This window comes from Prionailurus viverrinus, chromosome D3 (assembly GCF_022837055.1).
Source record: "Prionailurus viverrinus isolate Anna chromosome D3, UM_Priviv_1.0, whole genome shotgun sequence".
NCBI lineage: Eukaryota > Metazoa > Chordata > Mammalia > Carnivora > Felidae > Prionailurus > Prionailurus viverrinus.
This window is the reverse complement of record NC_062572.1, coordinates 82320206-82333280: the sequence shown is the minus strand read 5'-3', so window position 1 is coordinate 82333280 and position 13075 is coordinate 82320206. Positions and strand designations below refer to the sequence as shown.

General features: G+C 41.8%; 1 protein-coding gene and 1 pseudogene across 2 annotated transcripts in view; both read left to right on the top strand.

Annotated features, from left to right (window-relative positions):
* The window catches only part of BCL2 (BCL2 apoptosis regulator), a 177837-nt gene that overhangs the window by 81438 nt on the left and 83324 nt on the right, over nt 1-13075 (top strand). The gene's annotated exons all lie outside the window — the stretch shown is intronic.
* On the top strand, nt 1216-5727 carry LOC125149304 (proteasome activator complex subunit 1-like; annotated as a pseudogene).

The window sequence follows — 13075 nt, the reverse complement described above, 5'->3', positions numbered from 1 at the left end:
CTTTTATAAAAATACGTCCAGGAGCTTTTGTTGTTTGTCTGTTTTTTTCTGTGAATTTTGGTAACATATTTTTCTAGGAGATTTTTTAATTTCATCTGTTTTTAGATTTATTGCTTTAAAGCAGAGAATAGAATTCTCATACTTAAAAAAATAATTGCTTTATTTTTTTATAATTGTATTATAGTTATGGGGTTTTTATGCCTAATAGTGTTTATTTGTGCCTTCTTTTATTTCTCTTAGTCATGCTTGTTGTATTTCTACCAATTTTATTAGTCTTTTTAAAGAATCAACCTTTGTTTTCTTCCTACTCTATATTGTTTCTTGGTTTTTACTTTATTGATTTGTTGTCGTTATTATTGCCTTCCTACTGCCTTATCCATTTGTGGAAAAGAGAACTTTCTTCTATTGTCTTTATTTTATTGCTCCTTACCTTCTTAATTTTGAATTTTTCTTGTTTTTTGATATTGCACTTAATGCTAAGCATCCCTTCTACTAAAATCTAAGGTTTCAACTATTGTTGTGCAATTCTAAATGTTTTGTTACTTTCATTTCTATTTCATATTAATAACTCAGTAGTGTGTTTTTGAAATTTCAAATGTACTGGGGCTTGGTGGCTGTGGTTTTGTTATTGATTTCAAGTTTTATTGTATTTTGGTTGATGATTGTGGTCTGAATGTTAGCAGTTCTTTGAAATTTGTTGGGACTTGCTCTGTGGCTTAGAACTTGGTCAATTTTTGTAAACATTTCATGTGTATTCTTTATTGGGTGGAGTATTCTCTCTCCGTATACATTAGATGAAGTTTATGAGATGCATTTTATAAATCTGTATTTTTTTTTCTCTTTTTTAGTTTGATCTATCTATTTCATGAGATGTGTGCTAAAATCTCTCACTATAATTTTGAATGGTTTACATTCGTATGATTAACTCAGTTTTTGCTATATATGCTTGACAGAGTACTGTTAGGTACACAAGGATTCCTGGTGAATGCATCCTTTTATCATTAGGCGGTGACCCTCTTTATCACCCCAAATGCTTTTGGCTTTGAAGTCTCTTTTAGCAGATTCGTTTATTCATTCAATTAAAAGAAATATTTATTGCATATTTATTATTTGTAGGGACACTTATATTTGAACACCTTTTTTATGTGTATCCCTGCTGTGACATTATGTTTTAGGTTTCTGTCTTGTAAACAGCTGGTGTTTTACAAAATTCAGTCTGACGATTTCTGCCTTTTAAGGGATTAGTTTTAAGCCATTTACATTTATTTGATAAGTCATATATTTGGAGTTCACTAGGAATCCAAATGTCTTCTATACGCCATGCTTCTTCTTCACTTGTTTTTTCTTCCTATTCTGTCTTCTGTTAGATGACTTGAGTCTTCCTGTTGGTTTTGCTTTCCCTTTCCTGTGCTCACTCCTTGCTGCCCGTGTGGCATTAGGCCTCCCGGCCATGGCCACGCTCAAGGTCCAGCCTGGACCCCAAGTGCGGGAGGCTATGTTCCGTGAGGACAGAGGACCTACTCAGGAACTATTTCCCCAAGAAGACTTCTGAGCTGCAAGTATTTTTAAAGGATCCAGCTCTCCATGAAGCTAACCCGAGCGATCTGAGGGCCCCATTGGATGTCCTGGTGCCTAATCCTGTCAAGGGGAAAGAGAAGGAAGAGCAGAAGAAACTGCAAGAGAAGGAAGATGAGGATTAAAAGATGGAAGGGCAAGCTGAGGGCCGAGGTTCTCCCAGGAGTCCAGTAAATGGCAAGAAAATCGTGATCCTCTTGCAGCACCTGCCGCCTGTGACCAAGGATGTCACTGGGCAGTCAGCCTGGCCCCCGCCTGGCTGCAGCTGGAGATACCTCGGATTGAGGACAGCGTCACTTTTGGAGTGGCTGCCCGGCAGGAGGTGTGTGAGCTGAAGACACCACCCTTCACGCCTAGTTGGAAGCCTCCCACGCTCCCTCCAGTCTCCAAGGATTCCTTGGAAGGGGGCAGGGTGGCCGAGTAGCCCCACGGGTGGGATTATCCACAGCTGGTGCAAGAGCTGGATGACGTAGAGTGCTAGGACTTTGGCTGGCGGTCATGGAGATCCGCAGTGCTTGTGTGGTGCTGTATGACATCATCCCGAAGGACTTCAAGAAGCTCAAGAAACCCAGGGGAGAAACAAAGGCAATGGTGTATCGAGAGCCCTCCCTCTCGTTATGTGCTGAGCCCAGCAGATACATCCCCACCTCTAACTGGGGCTCCAGACTTTCCCTACCTTCCTCCTTTTGGGGTTTCTTCCTCACTTTGGATCCCAGGTACAAGAAATACACATCTACCATTTTTTTAAAAATGCTGTTTTCCTCTTGTAACGTATGTGTTTTGTTCTGTTGTTTTAGCTGTTACTCTTGAACCTTAAAAATTGTATTTGAGTCAACAAAGTCTAAAACTAAAGTTTATCTGGGGGCGCCTGGGTGGCTCAGTCGGTTGAGCGTCTGACTTTGGCTCAGGTCGTGATCTCGCAGTTCACGAGTTCGAGCCCCGCACCGGGCTCTGTGCTGACAGCTCAGAGCCTGGGGTCCGCTTCGGATTCTGTGTCTCCCTCTCCTGCTTGTGCTCTGTCGCTCTGTCTCTCAAAAATAAATTAAAAGAACATTTAAAAAAAGTTTATCTGTATCTCTGTTTTCTTCTCAAATAACATAACAGACCCCTTAGAACACTTTAATGAAGCTTTTATCTCTCATTTTCTGATATGACACTGTTGAATATTTTATCATCTATCATTTTGTTTTTTTGTTCCCAACTAGGTTTTTTTTGTTTGTTTTTTGTTTTGTTTTTTTTTTACAAATCTACTTTTTAAAATATGTCAACACAGGGGCGCCTGGGTGGCTCAGTCGGTTGAGTGTCCGACTTCGGCTCAGGCCATGATCTCACAGTTCGTGAGTTTGAGTCCCGCGTCGGGCTCTGTGCTGACAGCTCAGAGCCTGGAGCCTGCTTCCGATTCTGTGTCTCCCTCTCTCTCTGCTCCTCCCCCACTCATGTTCTGTCTCTCTCTCTCTCTCAAAAATAAATAAACATTAAAAAAATTTTTAAATATGTCAACTCATGTACCATTTTGTTTACACTGTGGTTAAGAGTATGAAAACCAGAAGCAAACTGCTCTAATTTGAATTTCAATTTTATTGTAAATCGCTTAGAATTGGTGCCTGGTATGCAGTAAAGTACAGAGTTAACCCTCAGGAAATGTTCCTCATGTTGCTTTTTGGATTCTGTTCATCCTTTCTCAGTTCAGATTCCTTTTTACTGAAGTACATCCTTGGGTAGTTATTTCATGAGAGGTTTAGGAAGATTCAACAATCTCTCTCAGTCTGTCTGCCAATATCTTTAATTTTTACCCTCAGTCTTGAATAATAACTTTCTAGGGATAGAATTCTATGTAGATCTTTTCCCTCAGCATTTGAAATTATTGTTTCACTGCCTTCCAATATCTACCATTGATAAAGTGTAGTTACGCTAATCTGTCTTTCGTTTACAGGTGTCTATTTTTTCCTCTCTAATGGCTTTACAGGGGGTGTTTTTGTTATTGTTGTTAGTTTTCCTTTTGTTCTTGTCTGATTCTCTGCAGTTTCAACACAGTCCTGTCTGGGATTCAATATGCTTCTTGAATCTAAGGGTTCCTGATACTCAGCAATTTGGAGAAATTCTCAACCATAATCTCTGAATGTTGTCTCTCTCCAGTTGTCTTTGTTATATCTTCCTTATCTCTCGGTTACATTTATGTTAGACCTTGGTATTCTCTTCTTCATGTCTCTTACCGGTGTTTTCTATTTCCCGCATTGCTATTTAACTGTGGTTGATTTTTTTCTCAATCTTCCCTTACCCTTTCCATTCCTGTCCTAAGGTAAAGAGCGTTAACATCTGGCATGCATCCTTCCACACATTTATTGAAGCTCATATAACCACACGGCACATATACATCCATATAAATTAAACAACAGTGTTTTGTTTCTGTTTGCAAAAACTCCAGTCATACGTATGCATCACTTTACAGCCTGTCTTTCTTAGTAAATTAAGAATATCCCTCCAGATAAGTACACACAAATTTAACCATTTAAAAAACATTTTTTATTGTTTATTTATTTTGAAGGAGAGCTAGAGAGACAGAGCGTGAGTGGGGGAGGGGCAGAGAGAGAGGGAGACGCAGAATCCCAAGAAGGTTCCAGGCTGTGAGCTGTCAGCACAGAGCCCCACGCGGGGCTTGAACTCACAGACCGCGAGATCATGACCTGAGCCGAGGTCGGATGCCTAACCGACTGAGCCTCCCTGGCGCCCCTAAATGCAACTATTTTTTAAAAGTAGCTAAGTAGGGGCGCCTGGGCGGCTCAGCTGGTTAAGTGTCTGACTTCTGCTTTCGGCTCAGGTTATGACCTCGTGGTTTGTGAGTTCGGTCGGGCTCCACGCTGACAGCATGGGGCCTGCCTGGGATTCTCTGTCCCTCTCTCTCTGTCCCTCTCTTTCTGCCCCTCCCCTGCTTGCGTGCTCTCTCTCTCTCAAGATAAATAAATGCACTTTAGATAAATAAATAAATAAATAAATAAATAAATAAATAAATAAATAAATAAAAGCTAAGTAAATTCTGTGCTGTGACTGGTCTACAGTTCATTCAGCTGTTCCACTATTGGTGAACCCGGAAGTTATTTTCGGTGTTGTGTCTCCACAAACATCATAGACAACAACATCCTGGTACATATTTACCTATGTGCTATTTCCTTAGTTTCTACGGGAACAAATTCGACCCTACCCTGCTACCCCCGGGCCCCTCCTGAAGAACATCACTTTCTATCGTTTGGCCTTTTCTTCTGGCGTTGTATACATGTCCGCATCTAAATAACGTCTATACTGTTTTGTTTTATCAATTTTCTTTGCGATGCCGTAACTTGATTCTCGCTCTCTTGTGTAACTGTATCTGCTGCTTACCCTGCACTTTCTCCCAGTAGAATTGTATTTGCAATTTTGGGTTAAATCGGTTGTGAGGGTTTTCGCTGTGTCGCCTGTGTAAATCACATTATCGGCTGAGCTGTTTATTTTCATCAAGTTAAAATCTGTATTGTTGTTTTTTCATTTCCTTAGCAAGTTCTGCATACCTATTGCACATGTCCCCTAGCTCTTGCATACCCCACAAGTTCATTTTTTCCACAAGGCTGATCACATCAGTAACCTGTTGGTTCTACTTAATTTCTTGGTGACATCCTTTCTGCCGACTTCCATTTTCCTTTTATCTGGACTTTTCTCTAGGCCTGCTCTACACCTGTCATGCTGGGATATGTCGTATTATTCTAGTCCCTTCCATTGCCCTTCTTCTGAGTTGAATCCACTCTCGTGATTTACTCCATTGTTTAAGGTAACATACCCCACCCCCCCGCCCAGCAAATTATGAGAATTAAAACCTAGTGGAGTAGTGGCAGCCCCCAGGACGTCTTTCTCTTGATCCACTGGCCCAGTCTGGATGGACTGCTCTCTATGCCCGGGGCCCAGTTGTCTGCTCCCTTCACCACATCATCCCTCTGCCTTAGTCTTATGTGGGATTGCATAAAATTCCCTTTTTTTCCCACTCCCTCATTTTTGTGGTTCCCAGCCTACATCGCCTATCAAAAATGGACCCACAAGAGATACAGCCACACTTTGAATGTCTCAGAAGGTCTTTATTGTCTCTTCTCACTTGATGGTTTGTCTGTCTCACACAAGGAACTCTAAGTCAAAACTACATCTTCTTCTGAAGTTTGAAGACATTGCTCTTATGTATGCTAACTCCCAGTGCTGTGGTCAGAAGGCTAAAGCCATTCTGACTCTTGATGCTTTGTACTCGATCTTTCTCTTCTTCCTCCCTACAACTTGTAGACTCTTGCCTTTGCCCCAGGATTCTAAATTTCACAATAATTGTCCTCTGTGTGAATCTGTTTTCATCTATTGTACTTAGCACTCAATGTGTTCTTTCAGTCTGCTGGGATTTTCTTCTACAAGCTCCAGCTTTCCTTTCCAGAGCTCCTATTATTTGGGTGTTGTACTTTCTAGACCAGTCCTCCAGTTTTCTCACATTTTCTCTCCTGTTTTCTGTCTCTCTATTGTTTTGCTCTTCTTGGGGGCCGTTTCTTAAACTTCAATTTCCAACCTGTCTATTGGGTTTTCATTTCTGTTATTGTTTTAAATTTCCTCTTTTCATCTATAAATAGTTGGGTGTTTTTTTTTTTAAAGCATTGTGTTCTGTTTTCATGTGTGTAAGTAACATTCTCATAGCTTTCTGAGAGACATTTTTTTTATCTCTTTTGAAATTCTCTTCTTCTTTCATGATCTCTATTTCCCCCCATTACCTTTTCCTCTTTGTCTGATTTGAACTCTGTTTTTCCATGTTGAGGCTCTCTTTGTGTGTCTGGTAATCCTTGGTTTCTGCCTTTTTTCAAGACTGAAGAACTCATAAGCTTAGAAGCTCCGAGGTTGTGTGAGGGGCTCGCTAACTCTGAGCATCACCGTGGAATAATATGTTTATGCCATTTGTTGGGGGAACTCCTACAGTCAGCCCCTACACATGAGGAGTCTTGGGGAGAGAACACTCTTCCAGACTCTCACGTGGAAGGGAAGGATCTGCCTGTGAGAGCTGAGAGCTGTGGGGAGGAATAAGACTGGAGGGGTCAGCATTCAGAATGCAACTTTCTCTTTTGTTTGATGGATGATGTCTCCTGATCCAGGAATCTTCTCTCCAAAGACCAAACATCCGGTTGTACCCACTGGGATAGAGGCTGCTGCCCAGCAGGATGGAGTTGACGAGAGGACCTGGGATCTGGAAATATAATTCGTTCTTACAAATCTTTCTCTTCATTCTCCTTACTTTGTCACCCTTTCTCTCTTTTTCCTCCTCCATTCCAGACGTAACTAACAGTATTTGTTCCTGGGCCTTTGGAGCAACGGCTGGTTGGCTCCTAACATTCTTTCTTCCTAGTTTAGAACTCAGCTTCCTTTGATCTGCTAGTTCTGTTCCTGCTCGTCCATCTCTTTTCCATCTTCCAAAATCTTGTTACTATTATCTCTTCACCTGTTCTCCTTGTCCTTGTGGGTTAAATGGTTGTTTTCTCTAGTTTCCCTAGCAAGGAAATGTTAGTATCCCTAGCAAGTGAAACCAGTATTAGACATGGTGTGTTCGATTCTCCATTTTTACTTGGAAGTCCTTTGTTACATTTTGGTTGATTTCCTCAAATCTCTTCTTCCGTGTCACTAGATCTATGTTTGTGTTGTTCTACTGCCTAACTTTTCCATTGAGTTATTTTTAAGAGTTTTGTTTTTCTTTTCACATCTGCCTATTGCCTTTATTTACTCCTATTGGTTCCTTATGGTTTTTAGTCTTTCTTATATTACTTCAATAATTTTAAGCAATCTTATTTTGTAGGCCATTTCAGATTTTAGTATTTTTCCAGTTCTTAGGACTTGAGTTGTTCAGAATTTCCCTTTATGACGGTTCCTCATGGTAGTTTATTTCCCCGTGCGTGCGTTTGTGTGTGCGTGTTCTTGCAGGCTCATCTCACAGATTTCTTTTCTATGGGAATCTTGTGAGTCCTGAGGTGTGACAGTGTCCTGCATGGTGGCCACATATTTGTTTTTTCTGGAGATTAAGGAATTTCATCGGTCCTGGAATTTTGTTTACATTCATTTCTTGTCATGGGACTCCTACGCCTAGATGTATAGATAGTGTAAATTCTGATCCTTCCATTGAATGCGGGTCATGTTTAGGGTTTTTGTTTTGCAAGGTGTCCTGAACCGTGGATATAAGGCAATTTTCTGCCCTTCATTTTTGGCTCTGCGGGCAGAGTGCTTTTCATTTCTTTTTCATGGGTAAGGTGGCTTTTTAAGGCTTTCACGTTTATGAAGGGGGCTCAATTCTGGCCCCCTGCCTCGTACAGGACCACGGCCATACCCCTTCATGGGCCTTAGAATCTTATCACTATTCCCAGATCTCTAGGGACATTTGTGTAAGTCTGAAACCCACTTTGGGCACTGTGGAGTCAAGTTTTGGTTAAAGCTCTGGTTTCGGTTTTTGTCTTCATTCCTATAGGCTGTGCTTTTTTCCCCTCCTTCCTTTGTCCCTAGCTTAGTTCTCAGATGTTTTCTTGAGAATTGCACATCTTTGTAGTGGGAAGGGACCCATAGCATCAGCCCCATGTTTGCTGTTTTCTGGAAATTAACACTCACATCCACTATTGAGCTAAACCTAGAACATACTAAACAAAAGCTCAAGTTGAACGTAGAGGACCATGGATTGCCGGAGATGGAAGGGTTCTTAGAGACCGTTTCATCCAGCCCTAGCATTTTATTGGAGGAAACGAAGGCTCAAAACTGATGAAACCGCTTGCCCACAGACACTTGGCCAGTTAGTGAAAAGGCTGGGGATAGAACTCAAAGGGTGGCCACTTTCTTTCTCACCACATCACAGGGAAGAGCACTGTCATCTAGCAGCTAGCACTTGTCTGGTTCCAGAACACCTCGATCTGATGGCTGTGATTTAAATCACTGCGAGATTTTGGGAAAGCCACTTAGACCATTGTGTTTCTTTTATCTTGTTTTTACCTTCTGGAATAAAAAGTAGTCATGCTTGTTGGATCACTTACGTGGCTTATTCCCGTCCCGATTTTGATTGTTTTCTACTTTTATTTTTCTCAAAGAAAAATGCCTGTTTCTCTCCTTTCTTCTTCTTTCCTCTTTTGTAGCCCAGTTAAGGTTTTGTCTTCCAGAACCCTCCCCTGAAGTCTGAAGCCCAGGGAGGGTTTTTTTCTCTTCTCTGACTCCTTTTAAAATTATCGTTTGAACATCACAGTTGGCACCATACTCGTGAATATTTCTGACCCTGTTTAATGATTGACTATACATGTACTTTAGTTCCTCAACTAAATTGTAATGGCTAGTTCGTAGAAATCATACTTACGCATCTTTACCATTTCTCGGAGTGGTTTTCTTGATTAATTCTTGAGGAAACAACTTAGAGGAAATATGGTCTCTGAGATAGAGCCTGGGCTTCGTGTCAGGAAGCCTGGATTTTGCCCCTTTTCTCAGCCTCAGCTCACTCGTAATAGAGTGGTCGTGTAATTTATCAAACTGGGACACTTATGAGAGTAAAGGGGGCCCTATTAATAATTTTGCAGGGAAAACAGGTGTAAACCAGGACGCTCCCTGACAAGCTGGCACATATGGTCACCTTATGTCATAGATCACCTTGGGCTCTTTAGAAAAATTTGCACAGCTGCCATCAAGATACCGGTCTTCAAACAAAAAATTACCATCTCTTAAAAAAGTTTTCATCTACTAGCAGAACTTCCTAGGTAATAAAATTTTTAGTTTTCTCAGCTACTTTCATGGCTTTAAATGCTCGTCGTAACTGAAGTTAACATAAATTATGGGGTTTGAGAGTCAGGACTGCTAAGAGATGAATGCCTTTATTTTCCATATCAATCCACTCTCTGCCCTGAAAGGAAAGAACACTCCCGATTTCTAGAGTTGTGAGCCTTCTTTTCTTGGTGCTTCTTGAAACATAGGGATCTTACCTCTGCTACATGCAGTGATGGAGGGAAGTTCTGTGAGTGATTGCCGATCTTCAAATAATGGTGTATTGGGTGGCTTAGCCTAGTAAGGTGAGTGGGTCCTTAAAAGACGCACTGTAAAAGCACTGTGGCTCACTAATCGGCTTGCTTCTACAGCTCCTGCCATAGTGCTGTGTACACAGTAGGTACTTGATAAACGTTTGTTAGCTTGAAATTCTGAGGAGCACTTGGAAGACCGTGGTAGCTCGTAAACTCCCTTACCAGTGCTAGTAACTTCATTTCTGCTTATGCTTGGGGAGTACCGGCGTGGTTGGGGCATGGTGTTGGAATGCTAAGAAAAACAGATACTATCTCTACCCTGCAGTATTTTATGATCTAGAGGCAGCTTCAGAGCATAAACAACTAAGGCTGGGAAAGTTCAGGAGAAAGAACAATCAATTTTGACCTGGGGGAGTTAAGTGGCATTTGAGCTAAGTTTAAGAACTAAGATTTTATTCTAGGACAGAGGTGGGAGAAGGTCGTTTCACACAATGGGAACAGCATGAACAAAAACCCACTGGAGTACAACTGCTTGGTATGTTTGGGGAATCAGAAGACACTCTACATGTTTGGAAGATAAGCTTTCATAGGTGGTGGGATGTGAAAGACAACAATCTTTTAACGTCAACCTTGGGAACTCAGGTTATATTATGTAGACAATGGGAATCACAGTTTTGAATGAGTCCAGGGATATCAACCAACTCACGGGAAGAATGATAACCTGGTTGCAGGGAGACCAGTTGTGAAGAGGCTCTTGTGTCTAGCAGAGATATCAGGGCAAGGGGGGATAAAAAGAAGGAGCCAGATATGAGATACAGAACTGACAGTTTGTTGGATGTTGGGCTGAGGAGAAGGCAAGAGCCAAACGCAGCACCAAGGGACTGAGTAGGTGATGACACTGTGAAAAGACGCTGGAAAGGCAGAGAGCAGCAGAGTTGGACTGGTAGATATTTCTAGAGAGGTCTGTGAGGAGACTAAGTGAGGTAGTGCATGAAAAAACCTTGAACAGTGCTTTCCATAAAGTAGGGGTCTAATAAACACTAAATTAAAAGAAGGAGGGGAGGAAGGAAAGAAAGGAAGGAGGGAACTTTTCCTGTCTCTCCGCGCGGTACCACAACAAGGAACACATTTATTTAGGGTGTTAGGAGATCCATTGGGAATCATTCATTGGGGCTGTTCCTGTCAATACACTTGCTAATTATTTCACGTTAGTTGCACGTACAGGACACGAGGGAGCTCAGAAAAAAAACAAAGACCAGAATTTGCTGGGGTCAGACAGAGGAGAGGTGAGCTTCAAGCCAATTGGCAGGAAGACAGAGAATTGGAGTGATGAACAGGCCCTCCGGAGACAGAGGGAGGCAAGAAGGCAGACGTGAACGCACCAGCCATATAGGGAGCGAGAAGGATGCTGGTTGACCTTGCAGGGAGTCTCCATGCGTGGAGAAGTGTCATTGGGTGAGCTGTGGGGCAGCCCTCCCAAGGAGGATGTTGCCTACTTTCTGATGAGCTGATCCTCAAATTGTGTCAGGTGAACCCTGTCCTCCATGATAACCAGCCCTATTCCTCTTAAATTTGTCCTGTTTGGAATAATAACAAGCAACCAAGACGCCAAGTCACATTGACTTTTTCTGGAGAGCCATTTCAGGATAACTCGATAAATCCTTTTATTGGAAGTCCTGGCCAATACTTTGCCTCATGAAATGACTTTGGGTTTCTTTGCCTCAGTCTTCAATTACTGCGTAAACATTGTAGTCTCGTGATTACGTGGTGTTTAGAGGGCAGTGCGTCAAGTGCATTGCTAAAACTGTTCGCCTTCAGCGAGATCACATCTGCTTCAGGAAAACCAGAAAGCAGAAACACAGCTTATTTGGTAAACAGCCTCAATTAGAGCATCAGAGGGAGAGAAGGTGTAAAATCTGGCCGTGGGCGTGATGTCTACTCTTAAATCAGAGAATCTTGAAGCTGGGGAAGTTCTGTGGAAGCCTTCCACGGCCACTTTATGCAGCTGGTGCCACTCATATACCTCCTGAATGCTTCTATGGAAGGGGAGTTCTCAGAATGTGCCAACTTGTACAAAAAGGCAAACCACAGTTGAATGAAAACTTTCAAGTTAACCTCTCCTAACACTGGTTGCAAACTCAGTGTGTTGGCCACAGTATAAAATGAATGCCACCCAGAGGTTACCTGGGAGTACTTTTATTCGATCTGCAGAATCCCAGTGTTGGTCAATGATGCATCTCTTTTCTGTATGGAGAAAAGCTTCTTACATCATCTTCTCCTGTAATTTCTCTTCATCTTCATCACCATAGACTTATTTTGTCTTTTCCCCGGGGGTACCATGCCTTCTCTTGCTGTGGGTTCCAAGAAGTGGCTGCACTCAGAGGTTTGATAATAAAAATGGGCCGGTCTCAAAAACGACAGTTCTCCGTAAATGTTGGATCACGTCAACGGACTTCGACATTTGGCTGCGCTGTTGTAGACATTCACATAAATCTTTACAAAGTGCCACTGCAACTTAGCATTTCTTCGTCCCTGTTTCCACTCTTTCCTCTTTATTTGAGGCCATTATCAACCCACGCTGACACGACTGCTTTGTAAATGGGTTTTAATCTCTGCCTCTGGGGGCCACTACATAGTGTCCTAAAACCTCACTTTGATGATTACCCCGTCTCACTTAACAACCTTGATGGCATCGTTTTTAAAATAATCTATTGTTCTGACCACAAATGCAAGATATGGTTTATTTGCAGAAAAGTGGGAAAATAGGGAAAAGCAAAAAGCAGGGGAAAAAATCTCTCATAATCCACCACCACCAAAAGAACCCTAGCCCATTGTTAATAGGTTGATGCACATCCTAGAAGTGTTCCCCTGTCTCTGCCTGGCACTGAGGACCTTCCCAGCATGGTCCCAGCTGGACTTTGCAGCCTTACCTCTCTGCTTGCTTTTGCTCTGGGGGCCCATACTGCCTTGCATAGGACTTTTCCTTTGTCCCCGTCAATGATTTTTTTTTCTGATTATGTAAATAATACATGTTGGTTGTAAATATTTTTTTTTAATACATAAAAGGAATAAAGTAAGACTTATCTTTCAAAACATGTCAACACCCTGAAATAAAAAAATACTGATGTTCTACAGACCATCTCATGATCATCAGTTCACCTATGTGTACCTCAGCACACACACATGATTTCCTATAAATGAGATCATAGCATCCATGTGGTTTTTATGGTTGACATCTTTCATTTTCACTTACTTCTTTTCCTCCCACTTCCTTTCTTCCCTCCACCCCTCATCCCTCTCCCCCGGGTTGTCAGAGTCATCAACCTTGTGTATATCCAGCCACAATTTACTCCACACCTATGTAATTAGACCAAACATTAGATAGATAGGTATTCCCACATACATGTTGTGATTCTTGCCCTTGCTTTATAAAAATCAGATCATATCCAATGTCCTCTCTGCATCTTGCTTTTTTACTCACT